The sequence below is a fragment of the Haliaeetus leucocephalus genome, unplaced genomic scaffold, assembly GCF_000737465.1.
Source record: "Haliaeetus leucocephalus isolate CR32 unplaced genomic scaffold, Haliaeetus_leucocephalus-4.0 Scaffold184, whole genome shotgun sequence".
In the NCBI taxonomy this organism is placed as follows: domain Eukaryota; kingdom Metazoa; phylum Chordata; class Aves; order Accipitriformes; family Accipitridae; genus Haliaeetus; species Haliaeetus leucocephalus.
The window spans coordinates 247134-270513 of record NW_010972620.1 but is presented as its reverse complement, the minus strand read 5'-3'; the positions used below and the strand labels follow the sequence as shown (position 1 = coordinate 270513).

Here is a 23380-nt window from a genome sequence, read left to right as displayed (position 1 = left end):
TGGTAGAGGAAGCCTTGTAGGGTGTGTTTACCCTTCAGTCATTGTGAATTCGGTGGAGTGTAAACATACACAATATATTTAAGCTCGCATTAAATTGGTTGTCTGAAGTAGCAATAATATGCTATCAAAGGCAGAAAGGAGCTTGTGTGGTTTGCTCAATCCACCTTAAAAGCTGGGTGACTTTGCTGTTTAGCCTGTACTGGTCTTCCATCAGTCCCCAAGCTGGTTAGTTGCTAATGCTGGCTGAGTGAATGTGTTAGAAACACTTTTTCCTACAATCGGGGTAAGATCATCTAGAGAAGCTTACAGTGGGAAGCTAATGATGTGGATTTCTTCCAGTTCTTGTAAGTTTTTACTCAAAGAGTTGTGTTTCTTTTGTTTTTAACAAATGTAATTCGGTTACTGATGGGTTTTCGTGGATTGTGTTTTTTCTTGCTAATGGATTGTTGGCCATAGTAGCACGGCAGTTAGAAAAGAGTGAGCAGTAATTGAGGTAGAGCTGTGAGCTACTCTGAATGCAGAGGAATGAAGAAAAGACTAACACCAGAAGTGCCAGGAAGATTTATACATGGTCTCTGGACTACAGTCTGAAATAGAAGACTCTGTTGCCCTTGGGGTAATAGTTTGCTGTTTGTAGGGAAAAAGGCACACAAGCTGTCTATGATTAAATGTCACCTTAGGAAACATTTAGGAAGAACAGTCTTAGAGTGTTTTAATTTACTGCTTCTTGTAAACCTCATGAATTCACATTGTTCACATTCTCATCTGGATCTGGAAATTCAAGTTAATTGTATTTATTATACCTTTTCTTTTGACCTTCTTCATAACTTCTGTCTTTAAAATGTTTTTACCGTTAATGTCCAAAAGTTAGTGTCGGGATTCCTTGCTTCACCCCAGTTGTGTAGGCTGCGAGTGCTGGTGCTGAGCTGTAGTTACCCCATACAGGGTGGCTGAGCCCAGTAGGGTTGAGGGCACATAGACTGCGCAGCAACCACAGGATCTGCCTCTTGTTTCCATATCCTGAACTGGAGGAAGGTGCAAGGATTTTTGCAAGGGTTCAGTGCTAAAAAGTTGCTTGCTAAAAAGGGATATTCAGTGTGGAAGTAGGTAGTTTTTCAGTTCCTGAAACGGAGGAAAGTGAGAGAGAAATATACTGTGGTCAACTAGAGTGAATCTGGCTGCAGATAGTTCTCCTGTGTTTGTTGGTTTTAATTTTTTTGTTTATTTTTTTTAAAAAGCTGCACCAGTTAACTCTTGTCAGTACTGTTTGTTTTTCTTACTCCTTTATTTTGCATCCTTGTTCAGCTTTAGACATAAAAGCCTACCTGTTCTCCTTGCACCCGTCTTTCCTGTCCAGGCTGTTATGCTTGCCAGCTTCTTTGTGAGCCTTGCAGAAGTGTTCCCTGGTGTCCCGGCAGTAGAAACTCAGTGGCTCCCACATGTGCCCACCCACAGGTGCAGGTGGTTGCCAGAAGAGGGGTTAATATCAATGCAGCTGGACCCCTGCTGTAGCTCCTGTCTGAAAGCAGGCATGGTGCAACTTTCTTCCAGCACTGATAAACACTGCTGACTTCTCTGTGGTTTGGTCAGACCTAAACTGGTAACAACATAATGTTAGCAGCAAATGAAGGCAGTACTCTTAAAATGCATGGGATTATGCTCACAATGAGGATCAGTAATAGCAGGACTGGGCTTTTCTTATCCAAGGGAAGAGTCTCAGTGATGTTTGTTGTTTCAAGTCATTGCCTTATCCCTCCTCTTCTGTGATGTGGAGAAGATTCTTGCCTATATAAGTAAGATGATCATATTAAAGCCACTGCTTTTTTCACATTTTATGTAGAAATACTGCAGCACTGCTTTACAATGTGATTGCAAAAAAATTCTCTAATGCACGCACAAGTGATGTCACTGTGTTGATGCCTACTGATTATACCTCAGCACTATACTTTTGAAATGTTACCAGGGCTACTAGTTGGCATGATGCTATTCCAGTCTGTCTGCAGTAAAGTACAATTATAAAGTGTTTTTCCCCCAATATATTTAGTTATTTACTAATGTGTTCCTTTTGTTTCCATGTATTTCTCCATCAGGGCTGTCACATAATGCAGATGGTGTGCACTTTGACAGGGAAAAATAATGGTGTATATAAGGTAGGGGTCAGTTTGTGCTAAATGTCTTCCAGATGGCAGTGCATAATAAGAGATCAGGTTGTCCCTCCATCTGTCCAGTCAAGAAACTGTATCTTTGTTTTGCTTCTTGAGGATGACTGTCTGCCTCTCTCCTCCCCTGCTGATAACATATTGATCAGGGACAACATGGTATCATCTGCTCAGTAAGTAGATTTTTTTTACTGTATCTACAGAGGAGTGCCCTGAAAAGAATTAGGTAAAAAAGTTCACTGGCTGTTCTGCCAAGCATTTTTGTTTAGCAATGAAACTGAAAGGCCAAGTTCACTCTGATTTGCCAGTACACGTTGCAGTAGGAGAAACTTTGGCTAGACACATCTTTCTCTCTATGCTGCAGGTGCAGAGCTGTGCAACAGGACTTCTGTTTTATATGAGAAATGCTTGGATTAGAAAGGCAGAGAAGGCAGATAAGTGCCGCGGCTGTACAAGACCGCAGCTTAGCTGGGCTCCATGGTTAGAGGTGTTAAACATTTCTGAGCAGTGTCTATCTGTTCACTGCAACTTGCTGTTTGTCTTGTGGGGAAGAAAAACCCTGTAAGCGCCTATTTAAAAATGGCAGCTTGGAAAGTACTCACTGCATGAGGTGCCTTTAGCGTCAGGCCATAGGTAGCAGGCAGGGCAACCCAGTCTGGTCCCTTCCACATGCTAAGGAAAGCTTCTGCTCTTGCATTTAATCTCCAGCTGAGGTTGCAAAGCTGCAGCATGGTGTTTAGTCCAGACCAAACAGAGCTGTTGCAGCTCTGTCACGAATACTAGAGAAGGAAAGCTGTGCTAAAGCTGAGTAGGCGTTGGAAAACATGTTCCCCTACATCAGCCTCTTTGCCAGCTCCTGTTATGCAGAGGGCACATTAAGCTGTCGTAAGGGAATTTGCGATAGGTGATGTCGGATGCACTAAAAGCTGTGTTGCTTTATCTGCCAATGGACCTTTCCTGGTCACACAGTTCACAGCCTGGGGAACTGTGATGCTCTCAGGGTGTGCTCCTCATTATTAGCAGCACAAGCAGGCAGGAATACTCAGGGTTATCCATATATACAGACAATCAGAAAGTGACTTTTGAGAATTACTTGAACAGAGATGCACCTGGAAAAATGTTTGTTTTCTAATCACCTGGACTCTGCAGGATAAAGACTGGCCAATGTATAGTTTATTGTGCACTGAGAAAACTTGGCCCTTTTGGTAGTATTCTTGCTACAACCATTAGAATATTACTAGTTGGAAAATAAGTTTAATGGCAAATCTTGGTTTAGTAAGAGCTGTGGAGAGGCAGAGGTTTTAATGTAGCCGCTTCATGTCTGAGCTGATACAAGTACCCTGAGTTGATAGCATGAGTTGATACCTGTACCTGAGTTGATGCAGACTTTGGCTGGAGAGCTTAGAGTGGACACAGAGTCTGTGTTTTGGACAGGGTTGCTGTGCTGTGCTACCCTGCCTCAATTCGTGCAGTCTGTACCATTTCTGAGCTGCTCTGCTTCTGCCTTGTCCCTTGCGGCCTTATTATGCCACCAGTGGGCAGCACCCATCTGCATGTAATGCCCATCTAGTGATGGGCAATAACCAGCAGCTCTATGCTGTTGCAATTCTATCTGCAAACCATACTGAAAGGTGCCAAAATGATGATGTGGCAATATTAGCCCCAGACCTGGTGTGATTAGTCTTGCAACCTACTTTTCATGGCCTTGCTCAACACTCCCTGGTACTGTGGACCCCTTGTCAGAGCAACAGCAGAGGGGAAAAGGAGCGGAGGCAGCCCGTGGTAGCCTGTCCTACAGTCTGCCCACCCACGGCACACAGGTGGATACCTCCTGGAGCTCATGTTGGTGCAAGATGTCAGAGAAAATGCAAGTACCAGCTGCATCTCTTGCCATGTTCCTTCACAAGTCCACTTGTACAAGTAAGGCAGCTGATACTTGGCAGGCGTGGTCTTCATGGGAATCCAGTACTTGATGGTTTAGATGAAGCTTGGAAAGTTGAAAGGAAATTATTTGTGGATTTTAACACAAAGAGATACTATAGCTCATAAAAATAAGCTCTGTGCTTTGTGAAGGCCAGGGAGCAGAGCTTTTCCAAAAATGCCAGTATTCTGATAGCTAGTTTTGCTTTGCAGAGAGTGTTAGGAATGACATTAGTCAAAGTGTATCTCTGAAAATTGTTTCATTTTATGTGGAAAGACTTAAAGGGGGAAGCTGAAGGGCTGTAGGTGGGCAGTGGGGCCTGTGCGAAGGGTGGCGGTGAGAGGGGAACAGGTGCTACTATAAGCAATTAACTGGGAATGTTTTATGTGTGCGTAACACAAGGTCTATAATTTTATGTGTGTTAGGTATTCTTGCTTGGCTGGGCCCTCTTGTGAATTGTTTGGGTTTTGCAATTCTTTGTTTACTCTCCAAACAGATGTTCAGCATTCACTTATTTTTAGCAGTTTACTTTTTGCTTTAAAATCTTACTTTCTCTAGTCTTCGTGTGACCCTATATAGTCACATTGCCTTTGTATATGTTTGATGCTATTACTATATTAGGACAAAGACATTTTTAGCAAAGGGAAAAGTCCTTTGCATGAAAAAGGAAACATCTTGCTTTTTAATTATTATTTATTTATTTATTTTAACTTGATGTGACTGAAAATTTAGGAAGTCTATGTCAATGTCAGACCAGTTTGGACAAACTGGGGAAAAGGAAGGAAGGAGTGCATAAAGCAGATATAATTTCTTCTAAGAAATTATGAGTAGCTATCCCATATGGCACAAAGTGACTTCATGGATATGAGCTAATCAAGGTAAACCACTCTCAGAAAGAGCTTTCATGATCTTGGTAGGTTAGTGGATAAACACTTTGGGAAATAACTGTTCGCATGCGTGTATGTATTGTAGCTAAAGTTAGGGATGTGATTTATGTTTGTCCTCTGTATACATGTTTCTAAAGAAAGGAACAATCTGTCCCTGAACTTTACCAACTCTTATTCAGTAACACAATTTAATCTACTGTCTACAATTACAGTATAATTACTTGGGGGGGAGGGCAGAGGAAATTTGAAAAGGAATGGCTAAGATAGCTGTTTATATTTAGTTCAGGAAATCTAAAAGAAACTTCTCAGCCAAGACCTGGTTCCACCAACATTTCCTTAAAACGCTTGTGTCTTGGATCTCTGGAAGCAGGAGCTGGCGTGAGGGGAGGCTGTTGTGTGTGACTGCTACCCCTGGACATCTGTATCCCTCTGGTATGTTGTAGGTGCCCTAGAAAGGACAGTGTGGTGTGACAAGATGCTTTTGAGACATGAAGTCACTGGTTATTTAGTTCCTTTCCTGTCATTAGTTTAATGAGTGTGGCCAAGAGCAGGGGGAGTAGTGTGGTTACCAGTGTGCTTAAAGTGAGGGAGAATGCGCGTGAGCTTCTTGTGGGGTGATCTTTTGGATACACGGGTGATTTACACTCTTAAAAATCATGAGAACGCTCAGGAGAGAAGTGTTTTATTTGTGCTGCTGTTGAAAGCTTTTTTTCTAATTTGGGTTTTGCTTAAGAAAACAGAAAGTTAAGGGAGCTGTAATGGTGCATTCTGCTCTAGTCTGCCTTGAGGAGAGGGAATGGCAAGACTACCCTCCCCTGCATGCCAGGGATTTAGGCAGATGGCAGTTTCCTCCTGTACTCTGGTCAGTGTCTGTGTGCAAGAACTCCTTTTCTGCAGGGACCAGGAGCAGGCATGCCTCCTCGAAGTGCCCCACAGTTCGTTTCCTTGCTATGAAGAAACTCGGTCTTTCCAATCTGTATTTACGTGCTCTGGAAATCATTACATGACTGTCGTGCTTCTGAGCTTGGGTCTTGGGCTTTGCTGAGCAGAGGGACTTGTAGGAATTAACAAATACAGCAGTATTACAGTCCTGTAATCTTGAACATTCATGTCATGAGTTCGGGGATTATTGTGCTTTTAGTTTTACAGCATAGGGAGAGCTTTTAAAGTAAGTGAATTTTTTAGTCCTGGATTTTAGTTTTTTCTAAAAGACAAGTCAGTTGAATGTTTGTATTGCACACTGACGAGAAAGGGCTGTGTGAGAACTGCAAAGTAGTCATTAGTGATTTATTTATTTTGCTAATTTCATGTACAATTAAATTCCTCTGGCAGTTATTGTTATGGTCTATAAGACCTGTCAAAACTTTGCAGTATTACTGGTTATGTGGTCATCTGAGAAATTAAGTGAAATAGGGTTTGTAGGAAGAAGTAATTTGTGGGAGGTGGGAGGGAGATGGAATTGGGAAGGGCAGGATGTGCTCCTTAGAGCTCCTTAGTTTAGATCCAGCCAAAGTTCATCTTTTAAGGAGACTTGACTAAAGCTTCATGAGCACTTCTGAAATTTGTCATCTTATTTTTAATAATTGTTTTGCAGCACTTCCAAGCCTGATAGCTGCAAAGAAGTTGATAACCTTGTTTCTGAGGATGTACCTTTGGCTGCGGCTCCTGGTGATGGTGTAGAACTGCCTGCTCAAGAAACTGAAGGTTTCACAAGGGAAAAAAAGAGGTATTGTGCAATGTTTTTCATACATTACAATAAATTTCCATGTCTGTACATCCCTTGCTTAAGAAAACATAACTAGTGTGGAAGAGGTTGAATAACTTTAACAGGCGTTTTGTCTAAGTTATATGAACATTTTGTTGTTGGATTTTGAAACCAAATGGTAATCAAGACCTGCTTACTCCAGAATATTTACTCCAAAAGACCAGAAGAGGGAGCTTGGACTACACTGGTTATTACTATGCTGATCTTTCCTACTATTTTTAAATTAATAATTTTTTTTTTTTTCCCCAAAATATTTTCCTTTCTTGAAGTTCAAGTTTGGGTTTGTTTTGGTTTGGGTTATTTTTTGTTTGTTTGTTTGGGGGAGGGGGCGTTGGTGAAACTGCGCAAGATGAGGTCATATTCAAGAGGACTGTTTTACTCATTCCTCTTCAGGTGCTGCCAGCATCTTCCCCACCCCACACTACTGATTTACATTGTAGTTGTCAGTACTGAAAGAAGTAGTTCAGCTTGGTTTTGTTCTTGCTGAAGAAATGTTGAATTATCTTGATTTCAAAGTGTTTCTCTCCTTCAGACTTGCATTGATTGGTGCCATAATGTTAGATAGATGGCCTAGGGCATTTTTGCTTGCAAAACCCCCAAACTGAGTCCTCCCATCTCAAATATAGTCAAGATGAGGCATGTGCTTGGATATTCATGTCAGAGCTTCAGATGATGCCTGTCTTGTGGGTGATTAACCAGTATGCTGTTGTGGCTCAGCAATAAAGGCATGCCCTTATTGTGACATCTATTAATGGAAAAGGTCACAGCACAGCTGAGAATATTAAATGGGCACTCCCTGGAGAATACTGTTCTCCACCCCACAAATACAGATTGGCAGCTTGTGACAAGTACGATACAAGACAGGAGACACCACAGGAAATACAGTTATTCCATTAAAGCTCTGTTCAGAAATGTTAAAAAATGCTGCTGTCAGCAGGAGGATACTCTGAATCACGCATGAAAATGTAAACAATAGATATGTGCGGTGGGTTGACCCTGGCTGGATGCCTGGTGCCCACCAAAGCCGCTCTATCACTGCCCTCCTCAGCTGGACAGGGGAGAGAAAATGCAATGAAAGGCTTGTGGGTCAAGATAAGGACAGGGACAGATCACTCACCAATTACTGTCACAGGCAAAACAGACTTGACTTGGGGAAATTAGTTTAATTTATTACTAATCAGATCGGAGTAAGATAATGAGAGATAAAACCAAATCTTAAAACACCTTTCCCCCAACCCTCCCTTCTTCCCGGGTTCAGCTTTACTCCTGAATTCTCTCCCTACCCCCACCAGCGGCGCAGGGGGATGGGAAATGGGGGTTGTGGTCAGTTCATCACACATTGTCTCTGCCGCTCCTTCCTCCTCCTTGGGGGGAGGACTCCTCACTCTTCCCCTGCTCCACCGTGGGGTCCCTCCCATGGGAGACAGTCCTCCACCAACTTCTCCAGCATGAGTCCTTCCCATGGGCTGCAGTTCTTCACGAACTGCTGCAGCGTGGGTCCCTCCCCCAGGCTGCAGTCCTTCAGGCACAGACTGCTCCAGTGTGGGTCCCCCGTGGGGTCACAAGTCCTGCCAGCAAACCTGCTCCATCGTGGGCTCCTCTCTCCACAGATCCTGCCAGGAGCCTGCTCCAGCGCAGGCTTCCCACAGGGTCCCAGCCTCCTTTGGGCATCCCCCTGCTCCGGCGTGGGGTCCTCCCCGGGCTGCAGGTGGAGATCTGCTCCCCTGTGGAACTCCCTGGGCTGCAGGGGGACAGCCTGCCTCACCGTGGTCTTCCCCACGGGCTGCAGGCGAATCTCTGCTCCGGCGCTTGGAGCATCTCCTGCCCCTCCTTCTGCACTGACCTGGGGGTCTGCAGGGCTGGGGCTTTCACATCTTCTCACTTCTCTCTCTGTCTGCATTTTCTGTGCCACAGAAACTTTTTCTCCTTTTTAAATGCGTTCTCCCAGAGGCACTACCACTATTGCTGATGGGCTCGGCCTTGGCCCAGTAGCGGGTCCGTCTTGGAGCCGGCTGGCATTGGCTCTGTCAGACATAGGGGAAGCCAGTCCTGTAGCCCCCTTGCTACCATGCAAACCCAATACAATGTGTTTTGCTATTCAGAAACCCATCCGCAGTATAATATCTAGGAAACATGTTGGCTGACTGTTTTCTAAAGTTCTGATTATTTTGATCAGAAAATGGTGTCCTCGCCTCTACTGTATGTGCTTGGTGTAACACAGGCCAAGTGTTCTGTGTAATGTTCCTCCATGATACTGGACCCATGATTTTTAACCTGTGTATAGTTGGTGCGGAACAGAAATGCTCGAAAGTCTGTTTTGCACCAGTATGCAAGTTCTGTAATCCGGAGAGAATTTTCTGAATGAAGAGTAGATACCATGGTCATTCTCTAAAAATGGAGAGAAGTGGTCAGGTGAGGTTGTAAGTTAGAAAGTATTCACCCCAAGATGTTGGCTCTTTGCAGAGAATTGTCCAAAATTGTTTGAACTTTATGGATACCCTGGACTGAATTTCTCATTCTGTGAGTGCTTTAGTGTAGTCACAGATGACAATTGTTTACAAATCCAAATTGAAACCACCAAAACACATGGTGATTTTTTTATTCCTTTTCACTAGAATTCAGCATCAAAGAGAGGAGTAATAATTTTAGAACTCTGCAGACAAGCGGAACTGCTGTGCTCACATATTTAGATTGGCTTGTGCCTCTCAAGTTTCTGTTTGGTTTTGATAGTGATGTAGTGTGTTTAATAATGTAAATGTCTATGTGTGCGTAAGAATCTCTTGGATGGGGTAAACAATGGTGTAATTAAGTACTATTAGTAGAACTGCTTAATGCAGAATCAAAATCCAGCCTAGGATGTCAGTAACAAAATGTACGCTGGCAAGCATCCTTGTTACGCCTTGAGAATAGCAGTCTTATCACCCACAGCCTTCTTTCTCTAAAGCTGAACTTGTGTGTTTGTTCTTTTTGTAACATGAACACAGACTTTCACAGATCTTAATGGAAATTAAGATGTATACAGAGGTGAAAATTAGAGATATCTGTGGGACGAAAGATAATTCTTGCATCCTCTTGAAAAGGAAGTACGTTACTGTCCAAATAGCTCTTTGCTGTTACAAGCAGCCCCTTATGTAAATACTTCTTGGACTGTCTTGCATTTTTATGTGATTCATGTGTATCAAGTCAAATCAGCCATGGAAAATAATAGCATGCAAATTGGGTTATGTTTCACTTTGTCACATTTATGGCAATTGCCTGGATGGCAAGGTGCTAAACTTCTGCAAATGCTGTGCCACTGCACAATTTTCTGCAAAATGGATCCTTGAGGCATTTTGATCTCCTTTGTGATTATGATGGTCACGTTATGAACTGCATCACAGACACTTCATAATGTGGGAGAAGTGCTGAAATATTGCTAGTAAGTGTAACTTGTCCTTTATGGAAGCCCTACAGATAGGAAAGGCTCTGAAGAGCTGATCCATCCCTTTGATTGTCCTATAAGGAAGAGAGATGAGTATAATCCGTTCTGTAGAGCAAAAAGCAAATGCTGTCTTTGTGCATGTCCTCACCTGTAGCCTCACTACCTGCTTTGAAAGCTATACCTGTGATGATAAATGTGGCTAATGTGATTGGAGAGGTGAATCCTCCTTGTTGTCAGATATGGGCTCAGTTTTCTTTCAAAAACAAAACAGACTGGAGTCAGATCATTTTGAGAGACTCTGCATGGATAGGGAACTTCTGCTGATCTCTGAATCTCTGAAATTAAATACACATCTCCGTCTTACCTAATTTTCCTGAAATGAGCCTGGAACCAATTGGAAGCACAGCAACAAATCTTCTGTCAGAAGCAAAAAGTCACAACAGTCTTTGCAGAAAGCTCCGCTTTCTGTGTTGTTGGTTTCCAAAAGGTGGTTTCATAATACTTCCCTGGGAGGAAGCATAACTGAGTGGTGTCACACAGAAAAACAGGATAAGCTTTATGACTTCTAGGATTTATTTGCTTGGTCACATGTTGAAAACAAGTTTTCTCCTTTTGCCCACCTTTGGAGAGGCTTAGTGTAAAACTAAGTAAAGAAAAATCAATGTATTGCCTTCATTTATGACCAATAGTGATAATCCTAGACTGAGTTGCTTTTAATGATGTAATCAAAATTAAGAAGGGATTAAATGGGGTTCAAAAACACAAGGCTTTTTTCCTTGAGTGAATTTAACCCTTTTGAAAGGGATGTGTCATTACTCTAAGTGTACAAGTGCACTGAACAAGGAAGAAATGGGAAATACAAGTGAGGGATACAAATGCAGTCTGAAAGCGTCGTTATTTCCAAAGTCGGTGGGTTTGAGGTTTGGTTTTCTGGGTGGCTGGGGTAGCTTATTTGGTGGGGGGGAGTGATTTGGGGTTTTTTACATGTGTTATATGAACTGGATAGTAGTATACTTCTAATGTGTGTCTGGATTGTCTGTTGCACAAGTGAATTGATGGGTTTTTTACAATAGCAACAGAATGAAGGCATTGAAATGAAGCTGCTTAGGTCTTGGAAACTAAAACCCAAGGATTTTCTTGAGGCTTTGTGGCTGATATCCCCAAAAGCATTCACCATCTTCTGAAGCACAACAGAAGAAATAGATACCTTCCATGTAATCAGCCAGTCTGCAGGAAATGGACAGGAATGAGCCACAGTCCTGCTCTTCATTCATTTCCTTCATTCCAGGTTTTTAAAAGAGATTGTGTCCGCTGAGTGATGCGTTCAGAACTGCTCAGCCCCAGGCAGGAGGATGCTTTGTGTTGCTCAGTGTGGATCTCTCCAGCCTATTACTGAGTAATGGCATCAAATCCTGGCATGTCTGCTGTGTTTCAAGCCAAAAATGTTGCAGACTAAGTGCATTTTCTTGTAGCTGATTGTGGGACTGGTATGGTGGGGTCCCCAGACTAGGGACTGGATCCTGCAGAATTCTCGGTGAACCCATGACGGGGGACGGGGACGGGGACGACACAACAGTCCTGTGTGTGATGGGTAGGGTGCCTGGGGACCCCCATGTTGTGTGCTGGCAGAGGACAGCTTCCATAAAACAGCAGCAATTCAACAAATAGCTTCCAGTAACTGCATTTTTAAAAGTCACAGCATTAATGGATGCCTGACAGAAGTGGGAAATTTCACCGGTTTTCTAACCATATCTTTGTTCAGAATTTGCACTCTCTAGGGTATGTTCTGCCTGCATGTTTATGCTCAAAGAGAGCAATTATTTGTGTGTGTTGTAAAGCTTCATTCTGTATGTGGCAGTGGACAAAAGGGCGATGGTAGCCCTCTGTTTGCTTGTTATTACTGTGTATTTTACAGGTTCCCTTAGGCGATATATGGTAATTTCCTTGCTGCTAGAGTAGGTTCAGCAGCGTGAAAATGAATATATCATTACACTAATTAATCCATCCACAAGGAATTTCAGAATGGCATTAAACATCTTGCATCAACCCTACAAAACTGGCAGTACAGTTTCAAGGCAGAGATAATACACCTGGCTTGGGTTGCAGTTTCCTGGCACTGTGGCAAGCACGATGACAGCTCCAAGGGCACCGGAGGAGCCTGGCACTGCCAGGAGGGTGGAGGACTTGCAGGGAATCACCTAGAGCAGGTAATGCATGGGTTAAAACTGTGGAGTCAGGTGTATTTTGTATTTCTCAATAATCAATGTTATGCTTAAATATGGCCCGCACTCTGCCCCAAATGCTATATCTTGTAAAAACAAAAGCAAAAAGAAACCCCTGAAAAATAGCTAAAATACTACAAGCCAATTTTCTGTTAACTCTTTTGAAATCAAATTGAAGCTGTAAGCGAACTTCTTTAAGAAGTTACCCAGTCATCATTTGACCACCCATCCTTGGCAGTCGCAGCAAAGACTTTCACCAGACGGGAATACTGTTCTTGTCTGATTTCTTCATCCTGCACTTTCATAATCTAATTCTTCACATAGGCCCTGAGGGCAAGAGACCTATGGATTCTGCCTCCTGAAATCTCCTGCAATAAGGTGGCCCTGGACAGTGTTATTTGCACTGATCTTGTCAGCTGAGGGCAGGTGCATGAAAGCCCTTAAAAATGTCAGTCCCCTCCCGGCATTATGCAGCTCCTTTCCTAACAAGCCTGGCTCCGGTTGTCTTGGGGATCTTTACACCTCAGGATGCTTAAAGGCTTAGAAAGAAGCATGGAAGCAAGAAAAGATCCCATGGTCCATGATGATGTTTTTGCAACTCCAGTGCATGGAAATGCCAAAAAAGCTTTGGGCATTTAGCTCATGGATGTGGTCTGCAGAGGCATATTCAGCAGTAAAACAAACTGCCTCCTTTGGTGTGGTTATGCTTGTGGTCCCACTCTGAAGGCTGGGCCAGAAATCTGGAAAACAGGGGTTTAAAGTTTTGTTTGTGATCCAGTGAATTCAGGCCTTGTTCATACGGTAGTAGCATGATACAAATGGAATACAAAATTGAAGTGTCTGTGCCTCAGCAGGAGGGGAAAGCAAAGGAGGAAATGACAGGCCAGAGGCTGCACAGAATGATGTGGGATGAAGAGCTTTCTGTAGGGGTTTGGCTGCCCTTGAGCCTTAAATGTAGGTCTGCTCTGGAGATCTGCGTTGTAGACAGACCCCCTTGTTCCTTCCATGAAATCTCTGCACGGCCACCATGGAGGCTTCCACGCTTGAGGGTGTGCTCAGCTCTTGGAAACCCAATCTCCCTGTTTGTGTGGCTTCTTAATTTCATAAAATGCGTTTGTACACGGAATCTTCTGGTGTGTTTAGTTCTCACGTTACTGATCGTAATTCACTGCCGACCCCTGAAAGACTGTAGCCCCCCTGGCATCCTGAATAGCACCGTGCAGAGGCCCCTTTTGTTATCTTTGCAGTGGGTTTCCAATACGGGAAATTTCAATAACTAAGCAGGCATCTTGGTTATTCATAACTCTTAATGCCATTAATCTCACTTGCAATTCAGATTAAGTAGTGACCTTTGCAACCAAAGTGAGCAATGGGAGTGGCGGGCACAGTTATTTATTTTTATTTTTATTTTTTTATTTTTATTTCTATTTTATTTTTATTTTTTTTACAGACCCATTCTACTGTTTGCTTCCTTTGAGTTGCAGTATCCATTCTGGGTGCATCATCACTGGTCACTCCATTTTTTCTTTGACTTGTCAGATGGAAATATTCTGCAAGTGTGCTCAGGCTTAAAATTCTGAGACAGTGGGGTTTTTTTTCAAGAACTAACAATGTATCAATGCAAATAAAGCCCTTGCACCCTGTTAATTTAGATAAGTGGTGGAGCAGGCAATGTCTTTATCAAGGTATTTACTCTGTAAGAGTATGTTAAACCTCTGAAGCTTTACACCTAGTATCTCCTCATGTTATTTTGTGGTGTATTATTTTATATCAGGGAAACATAGATAAGGCTGTGTTATGCAAGGTATTGTACAGAGGCAATTGAATGAATTCTTTTATTTTTCTTGAAGTCAATATTGAAATCCCACTGATTTAACAGTCTCTAGTTATTTTACTGCTCAGATTTCATTTACACTCTCTAGTCATGAATCAGTACCCCACTCTAAGCCCATTAAAAAACCAAGAAATAGCTCCAAAAAACCCAAAACCCAACAAGATTGTGGTCTCAATCTGAACGTCTGTCATTCTTACTTTAGGGCTGAATTTCTGATTTATCTGTACTGGAGTGGCATCAAATTAGGGACAACTGGATCTTTGAAGGATGGTGATGAATGTGCCTTTCAATTGCTAATTATAGACTATAATCATATCTTAATTACACTGTGGACATGAACTTCACTAAATGCCTATTTATTAGGCACTACTAAAGCATAGGTGTTACAATTTATTTTAACACTTTACTGGTTTTTGCCAGTAAACCAAAATGGGATAAATTTGTTGCATATTTCAGGTAACTTTTCATATTTACTCTTTCATTTGTAGCACAAAGTTGCCCCATAAACCTAAGAGAGAAAAAGAAAGAAATGTGTTTTTCTTCCACTGCTGTTGCTACCTGATAGCAGCAGCAAGAGGTCATTCCTCTCTTCGACAATTTGCATGGCTCTCCTGGAGGTGGCGTTTGCTTAGGTTTTCTCTTTGAGATACCATCTTTCAAAATAACAAAGATTTTTAATTTTAAATGGTGGTCTATTCACATGCAATACTGTGGCTATTCCCTAAAGCAAAAAAAACATTAGAATCCCACCTGTGGGGAGAGAGAGATTGAAGGGGTTAGGGTTGCTTTCTGTGCTTAGGTGTGACTTTCTGAAGGATTTGATGGCAGTACCAGTGCTAAGTACTGCCACTCCCCCTGTCTCGCAGGAGTACAGGCAGCGAGCTGGATCATGGAACGATCTGGCTGGAAAAACAAATGCAAGATCACTGTGGTCTTGCAAAGATTTCTGCTGGTACATCTCTGGGCATAACGCAAGAGTAGAGTTAACTGGATAAAGTAAAGCACAAAGTGAAGGGTAGTAAATGCCTTGTAGTGTTCAACCGGCAGCCTCAGCAGCTCATTGCTGGAAGAGGTCTTTTAAGTGATTGTCCTCAAGGCAAGGGGAAATTATAAGATAGATCCTCTCTTGGTCACTTTAGAGAGGGAGGTAAGACTAAGGAGCAAAAATCTGTCTCCAGGAGTAAGAGAGATTTGGAGAATAAGTAAAGAAAAAAAAAGGAAATCCTAAATGTCCCAGGACTGAAAAAATGAATGGCAAGTAAATTAGCACAGGGATATGAGTAACATGTCTAAAGCCATGTATTTTTGTGCAGCCTATAATAAAGAATGCTTGAATTCTTTAAAAGCCTGTGAAACTGCTTGCTGTATAACCTTCAGAAAGATGAATGCCAAACATTGAGTGCCCGCGTGGTTGAAAACAGTCTGCTTGACCTTCTCTGTAACACAAGGATCAACACTGGTCCTGTGAGACCCGTATTTCTGGGAAGGGCTTAGCAGATGGAGCCTGTGTTTTGACGGCGTATCAGCAAAGGTCAAGGAGGGCTGGTGCTCCTGGAAGGGTTTTGGAGTACTGGAGTCTTCAGCCTTGGGTGTCCTAAAAAGGCTGTCACCACTGCACTTCAAACCGTGTCAATGCTTTTATGTGCTAATGTGTTCTCAAAAGTACAGCCAGCCTCCCGGAGGCACTGGTTTGCCTTGCAACTGTGTCTATACAGAACAGTGTTGGGTTTTTTTGAGCAGTTTGGTCCTTTTAGTTCTTTAGGAAAGATGTTGCTCTTTCTTAGCAGTCTGATGTTGTGGATGCCCTAGCCATGAGCCCTTTGATACCAGGCAGCCTACAAATAAGGGAGTCCTTGCGGTGAAAACTTCTGTATTCAAATCTTTGGGATGCAAAGGCAGTATCATCTAAATTTAAAAAATAATAATAATGGGGGAGGGGTATGTTTAAACAATAATATCTCCTTTTTTAATATTTTCCCATCTTTTTGCTTGTTTGGTTTTTGTAGACAGTACTGTTCCTCCGAGCTTTGGCAGCAGCCTTCAGGATACCAGAGAAACCTTTTTTGTTATTGGGATGTTTGGGTTTGCTCTGTCTATGCGGTTTGCTTTATATGGTGCTCATTTCTGCACAGTACCTCAGTAATACATTGCAGCTAGGAGGTATAGCTTAATATTCACCCACTCTTTCCCAAGAGGGACAGATGAATGAGGGAGGGTTTTCTTTCAGTAGGCTCTTTGATGTTTCCATGTGTGTATGTGTGGTCATGTTTATAACTGGCGTAAATGCCTAGCACGATGGACAATGAAGCCAAGAGCAAAGAAACAGAACATAAATTTCGGTATATCATAAACCTTATCACTGTCCTGTACAGCACTGTTTTGTGATGGAAGCCAAAAATTTCAAATTGGGTGCAAGTGACCCAAGTCTGAATTTATATATAAACATGAAATGTAATAAGACCAAATATTTAGGAGCCTGCACAGCGTTTTAAACAACTAACCAATAGACATCAAGATACAATAAAACATTAGTTTAGTGTAGGCCAAAATATGGCTCTTGCTTAAATGGATGAAACAGACGGGAAGAGAAAATGATAAATTTTGAAGGATGGTACTGAATAGTTAAATAGTCCTTTCCAGCAGTGGGATCACAATAAGTTGTTACATGGCTGTTCATCCCTAGGCTGAAATGCCTAGGGCATCTTTAAGTCCTCTGAAGACACAGTGGGATTTTTAAAATTATTTTTCTCTTTTTGAGCTATGTCTGTGTGTTTTTCAGGTTCCAGAGAAGTTCTTGCAAAATGTACTTATAGTGTCAACATGGTTCTTATATTTTTAAAAGCCAGCACTAAATTTAGTACTAAATTGATGCTTTTTGGCAGGCCCAGACGATGGATTGGGGCCAGGCAGGAGAGGGAGAGCTTCCCTCTCATCCAAGGTCTTTCTTACCGTTCAGGGCAGGCTGCAGGGAAAACTTTCCAATGCTGCTGATCACACCACGTTTGTGTTCAGACTCGAGGTCTGTCAGACGCTGTGCTTCTGCCCCACAGAGAAATCAAAGGCCAGAGCTAGCTTTGCAAGCTTACTGCTGTAGTTGCATGATGCTTAATTACATGTCCCCTCTCTCTGAAGTGCAAGAAGTGAAATGAGTGACATGATCCTCTGAGTGTCTAGAGTAGTTTAAAGAATACGTGGGTTTAGGTCAATGTAGCAACAAGCAAAATGACAGATCTTCTCCAAACCTCAACCTAGGCATGGTCCACAGACAGCTTTGTAGTGTAACACATTTTATGGCCAAATCAGAAGTAAATCTACAGTCTGGCTTCTTGGGCAGTGTTGATCAGAGACTGCAGTCTATTATTTGTTACGCTTGTGTACCTTACTCAGCAAACACTTTCAAGTCCAAGGCTCAGTTATAGCACATCTTTTCTTGAAAGACATCACAGTCTGGTGTTTTAAAATTATTAAATGTGTTCCCTCCCCATGAGGTAACTGTAGTCACTATTAGGAATTTGCATGTAAAGGTTGATTTGCTTTTGTTTTCCTAATTTTAGTTTCTCTCATTGTATCTTGTTGATGTAGTACTTGGTCAGAGCTGCTACTGCTTTCAAGCATGTAACTTCTCTTTGTGCATGTGCCTTTGGGTGTAATGGACTGAGTTCCTTCATTTTTGGTCTGAAACCTTCTTCTAAGGCTCCAAGCAGCTCTTCTGGCCAGTCAATGAAGTATTGACACTAAACTGACAGTAGCGCATCCATCAAGGTCTCACTAGTGTTATAGCCCATGTTCTTTTTTTACTGGTGCTCCAGTTCACACTGCTGTAATTAAGCTGCTTGGAAGGTTATTTTTCAAAGAGAAGAGTTAAATCCTGTCCCCTTTATAAGCAGGAGCAGCATAGAGGTAGTGAGCTGTCCTCGTGGTGAATCTCTGAGCCGTGCCATGAGCTGTGCACATGAAAAGGAGTGAGACAGAGGGGAGAAGGAGGCAATACCTTGTCTGTGACACCCCTCATGATAGACCAGAGCACCCTGCTAACCCGGACAGTACATGCAAAGAGACCAGGGGCATAGTGGGGCTTGAAAGGTTGAAGCCCTTGATCCTGCAGACTGTCAGTGAACATGTTAGCCAAGACCTGCAATTTCTAGTGGAACTCAAATGTCTGTTGCATGGAAGTGTTGGGGAATGGGATAAAAACTTTCTCCACTATACAGCTCCTGAAAGGACCATGCTGCCTCAGAGTAGGATTCAGTCCAAGCCTTTTTTAATTGGGCCTTTGTTTATTTAATAGATGTACACATGAAACTTTAGGGAGTTGACACAGGCTTTTTAAGTGTATTCTTTACACTTGTTAGGAAGATGTGACAGTATTCCTGTTTTCCCCACTGGCAGGACAAACTGTGCCTGTGTTCTTCCTCTTGGCCTCCAGGTACCTGCTAGGGCTTTACTTTCTCAACGTGGTGTTTGCCTTTCTAAGGAAATTTTTTTTCTCAGTGTCTTCCTTTTCTCTGTAACAAATGAAATCCAGCAGGGAGCTCTTATGATACTCAAAAGACCAGTCGTCTGTAGTTCAGTATAGATACCACATGCAAAACTGAAGCTGAGCTGTAACCTCAACCTAATAGGGTCTCTGAATACAGCCGTGTAATTCATTTCCCATATTGGATGGAAGTACTGGAGTTATTAACGATTTCAAATCTATTGCCAGAGTGTAAATGGGACTTTTCATGCACTTTCTTCACATTTTGTCTTTTACTTACTTGGGAATGCTCCTGACAAGTGTATACCTGACATGATGTTAAAATTTTGCACACTGACTTGTGTTTTTATTTGGCTCTGCTGATTTGCTGGCACCAACAAAGTTGTCCAGTTCATGGCGTTTTATGCTTATCCTGGTAAATGTCTGGTGAAGTAAACACTGCTGTGAAAGGGCTAAAAAGCAGCCTGTATTCTCTAGCACAGAAGAGGTGCAAACCTGTCAAGTGACAGTGTCCTGTATTTTCAACTCTTGGTCTGAGAGTTGTAGGGTTGTGACGGTACCTGGGATGAGTTTGGTTCCTTATCTCTTGTGCAGTGACGGCTGGAAATGGCTGTTCAGGCAGGTCAGGCTGCCCAAGTAGTGAAAGCCTTCCCCTGGGAGCTGGCAAATACAGAGAAGGCATAGTGAGCTGCCACCACCTTGACAAGGGAGCATCAGAGCTGGGCTCTGATGCAGAGCTTGGGGGTTAAGCGTGGCTCAGGCATCCAGCTGGGCACCAGAAATTCTGAAGCTTGGTCCCTGAGGGAGGCAGTGCTGCTGCTTCTCTGGGGGACTTGAGACAAGTGTTGAGCAATGAGACACTAGAAATGAGGGTTTGGCTTTCACCAGAAACGAAACAACCCCAAAATTGTAACTTGCTTGGAAGTTTGTGGCTAAACAAAGTGCTGGCTCACTAGCTCTTCCCCTTAGTTTAAAAAAATATATAGAGAAAAAAAGGAACATTTATTTTGATGCTGTTCATAAAACAATTTCATTTTAGGCAGTCTCTGGAAATGAAATGTGCTTTGTGTTCACTAAGCATCTTTGTTTCTTCTTATCCCAAGAACAATTTATTGTGGGTGCACCCAAAGAGACAGAACCTTGCACATATATACAGCAGTCCTTGTTTCTGTAAAGTATGCAAACCCTACTGGATTTCCATTTTTGCAAGCAGAGAAGAAAAAAGCAGGAGCTGTTTAAGGTGTCAGCCTAGTGAGGCCTGCACTGATACATGAAAGCCATGCTGTGGTAGGTGCTTGGAAGTTAGTATGTTTTAATATTTCTGTTAAATTTATCTGATCCTTTTGACCTCTCTGCCCTGTCACGTATCCAGAATTGGTACATAGCTTCCAGCCATTTGTGTCCCTAGAGTTTCATTCCTAGTATAGATGGTAGTGCAACTGATACTTATTTTTGCTCCTTTAGTGATGCGAAACCTAACTTGTATGTGGAGCATCTGTTATTTGCTAAAGACAGTGATGTGGAGAGTGATGGTGCCCAGCCCTTTCAGCTTGTTATGCACGTGAATTCCCAGTACCCCGGTACTTCCACAATGGCAAAAGGATAAGCTTATTCATAAGGTTTGGAATGCTGTTTGCTTGGGCTTGTACTATTGGGCTTAAAGATCTTCACCACTAATCACATCAGTATTAGATGACGAGCATCCCCACGGCTCTCCACCTCGTCGTCCAGCAAGGGGGTCTGTGCAGACAGAAGCAAAATGGTTAAGTGCACCGATCTGTTGGATGGAGCTGCGCCGGGTAGGGTCCGATCCCACATTGGCTTGTTTACCTTGGCTGCTCATATTCTCCCTACGTTCCTCATGGAAGATTCCATTTTTTGCAAGAGGGATGAGCTCAATTGTTTAAATGGAAAAAAGCAGCCGTTCTGCTTATTAATCCTCTTTGCAATCATCCCGATATGCACAACTTGCCTGTTATTAGAGGGAAATGTATGCATGGCATCCAGTGCACACATGCATTTGCATTTCAAATCAGCTGAGTCAACACAATATAATGGTCCTGCCTGTAGGTCCTTAGGGAGCCACAGTAGCTGACAATGTGTGCTTAAAGGGAGGGTCTGCTTTTCTTCTTCTTCTTTTTTTTTTTTTTTTTTTTTTTTTTAAGCCAGTTTCAATAGCCAGTAGTCCTGTGTTAGAGGCGCTTGCACCATAGCTGCTTGGACCACTGATGTTTAGCAGATGATTAGCCTGTCACAGTGGCTGGGATTTTATTTTATTTTATAAATAGTGTTCATCTGGACAAAAAAAAAATAATTGGCAACAGTTCAGAGAAGAGAAGCTGCTGCTGAAGTGTTTCTGCTTGTGCTGCCACTGATGCAAGCAGCTGTTTCCATCTGCACTGCAGTATTGCAGCCTCTACACAGTCAGAGCTCTCGGGGCTCCTTGCTGGTGGAATTACGGAGGAAGCTGGCCTTGCTCTCATCTAGCTTCAACCCAAGGGCACGCTGAGGATGGGAGGGTCGCAGTCTCTGCAGCAGGCACAGACAGGTAGCCTGAACCGGGAACCGTCAGAGGCCATGTAAGTGTGGATTCCCTTTGCTCTCCTCTTTTTTCCTCTGTACTGCTGGGCCTGCAGCCTTTCTGCACTTAACCTGAGCGGTGTGTTAAGGGGCTGACTTTTGTGTCTGAGGCCTTTGTTTAATGCTAATTGCATTCAGCTGGAGACATAGTTAAGGTTTTGCTGAATATCGTGAGTTATGTTTTATAATGCTTTCCTAGTATGAAGGCATCTCGCTTGGACTGACCACCTCGATTCACTTGTGTTGATCAATAGCAGTGTACCATATGTTTTGTCTTTTTATGTTTTGGATGCATAATCAATCAAACACAATGACCATTTCCAGCGAACAAAAAACCAACCCCTTCCCCCTCCCAAACCTACCACCTCTGTGTTTTCTGTTTAAAATGCACAGCATGGAGCTGCATTTCACTGTTTTTTCAGAGCTTCTTTTTGCTTTTCTCTATACAGATACTGTTTTTCAGGTCACATCACCCTTGTCAGCATCCGTCCCTGTCATGGTATTATATCCTCTGATGAATCATAAGCAAGGTGTCCTTAGATCTCTTCTCACTGAAGGCCAACTCTGAAAGGTTCATTGGGGGGAGGGAGGAAAAAGCAAACAATTAGTGCTAGCTCAGAACAAGATATCACTTTTTCAGATGGCTAAATCATATATGAAAGTGCACAAATAGGTATGTGCATGCAGAAATAGCAGAGTCATTTCCCATTTGTGAATAGGATTTTGTCATTTATTGGTTGAAGATTTATCAGTTTACTTAGCCAACAGTCTTTTCCCCCTACCCTCCACCCCAAACTACTCAGCTTGCATGCTAGAACGTGGACCTTACCTCTGAATGGATTTTGGAAGAATTGCCTTGTCTCCTATTGTCACTTCAGTTACATAAATCACATTTATCCAACATGTCTGAACACGGAGTTCATTTCTGATCATGTATTTTGGTAAGTTTTAGGTATTTATTCACTAAGGCTAGTCTATAAATGAGCCTCATAGAGGTCTTTTCAAAATTTTTTCAATGTAATGTCTGCTTATTAAGGCAGATCCGATTATAGTTGAGACATCATTTGTATGTTTGAGATAAGTGCTTCAGAGTCATTGGGGAATGATAGAGCAGTAACTGATAGTTTTGCCTCTATAATAGGCCTTACAAGTAGGTGTATGGTCCCTATTGTCATATTCCAGTATATCAGCAGATAGCTTTGCTTGATACTGTCTTGTTACATTTGTAAGATACAGGCCTAACAGCATTTCTGCATCCTTTGTTCCTTTGATGTATAGCTTCACCAATTAAGATTTTTTTCTATATAGTTCCATCTTATATAGTACTGACATTCCTATATACAGCATCTATTTTAATGATATGGTGGAATAAGCTGATGCCTCATTATCTTTTAAGTGCTGTAAATTACATGTTAGCCTGCACAAACTGGTGTTGATTTTTAGCAGTGATCCTGGACTGGGCAATAAAAGAGATGTAGCTAAAGCAGGGTTCAGTGTTTTTTATCTACAATCTTCACAGCCTTTTAAGAATGCATTCTGTTGAAGAACATACTGATCAAGATGTGTGTATGTATATGTGTATATATTTTGGGGGCACGTGAGTAAATTATATTGTCATCTCTTTTGATGACTCCTTTTATATATAAATACACTCATCTTTTGCAGTTAGTCATTCCTGTGGGGTTTCAATATGATCTTTTGAGGCCCGACATAATCAACAGGTATACTTTTAGCACAGGCATCATTCAGTAACTGTTGATGTCCTTGGAAAGTGTTTGTGAAAGAGACTACTAATCTTGCACTAAATAAATCACTAAAAGAGTGTGGCATTTTCTTCACTCCAACTAAATACTTAAAATGAGATAAGAATGGAAATGTTTCTTTATCCTTGAGAAAGTACGGGCCTGTTTTCCGAAAACAAGAATGTCCTCACAGGATGTCATGGTAATCAGTTCTGGTCTGAGGTTTTGACTTTATACCCTTATCGCTATAACTTTTACCAACAGTTTTTTAATGAGGTTACATTTAACTTAACTTTGCACACAGAAGCAAATTCCTTAATGGCAGTGATAGTTCAGAGGCAAAAACATCTGGCAGTGTCCCAGGCAAGTTGG

General features: G+C 42.3%; 1 protein-coding gene across 1 annotated transcript in view; it reads left to right on the top strand.

The window, feature by feature from the left end:
- Positions 1-23380, top strand: part of TACC2 (transforming, acidic coiled-coil containing protein 2) — an 85723-nt gene that overhangs the window by 705 nt on the left and 61638 nt on the right. Inside the window, exon 2 of the mRNA XM_010564660.1 lies at positions 6562-6693. The gene's annotated coding sequence lies outside the window, so the exon portion shown is untranslated. The remainder of the gene's footprint in view (positions 1-6561; positions 6694-23380) is intronic.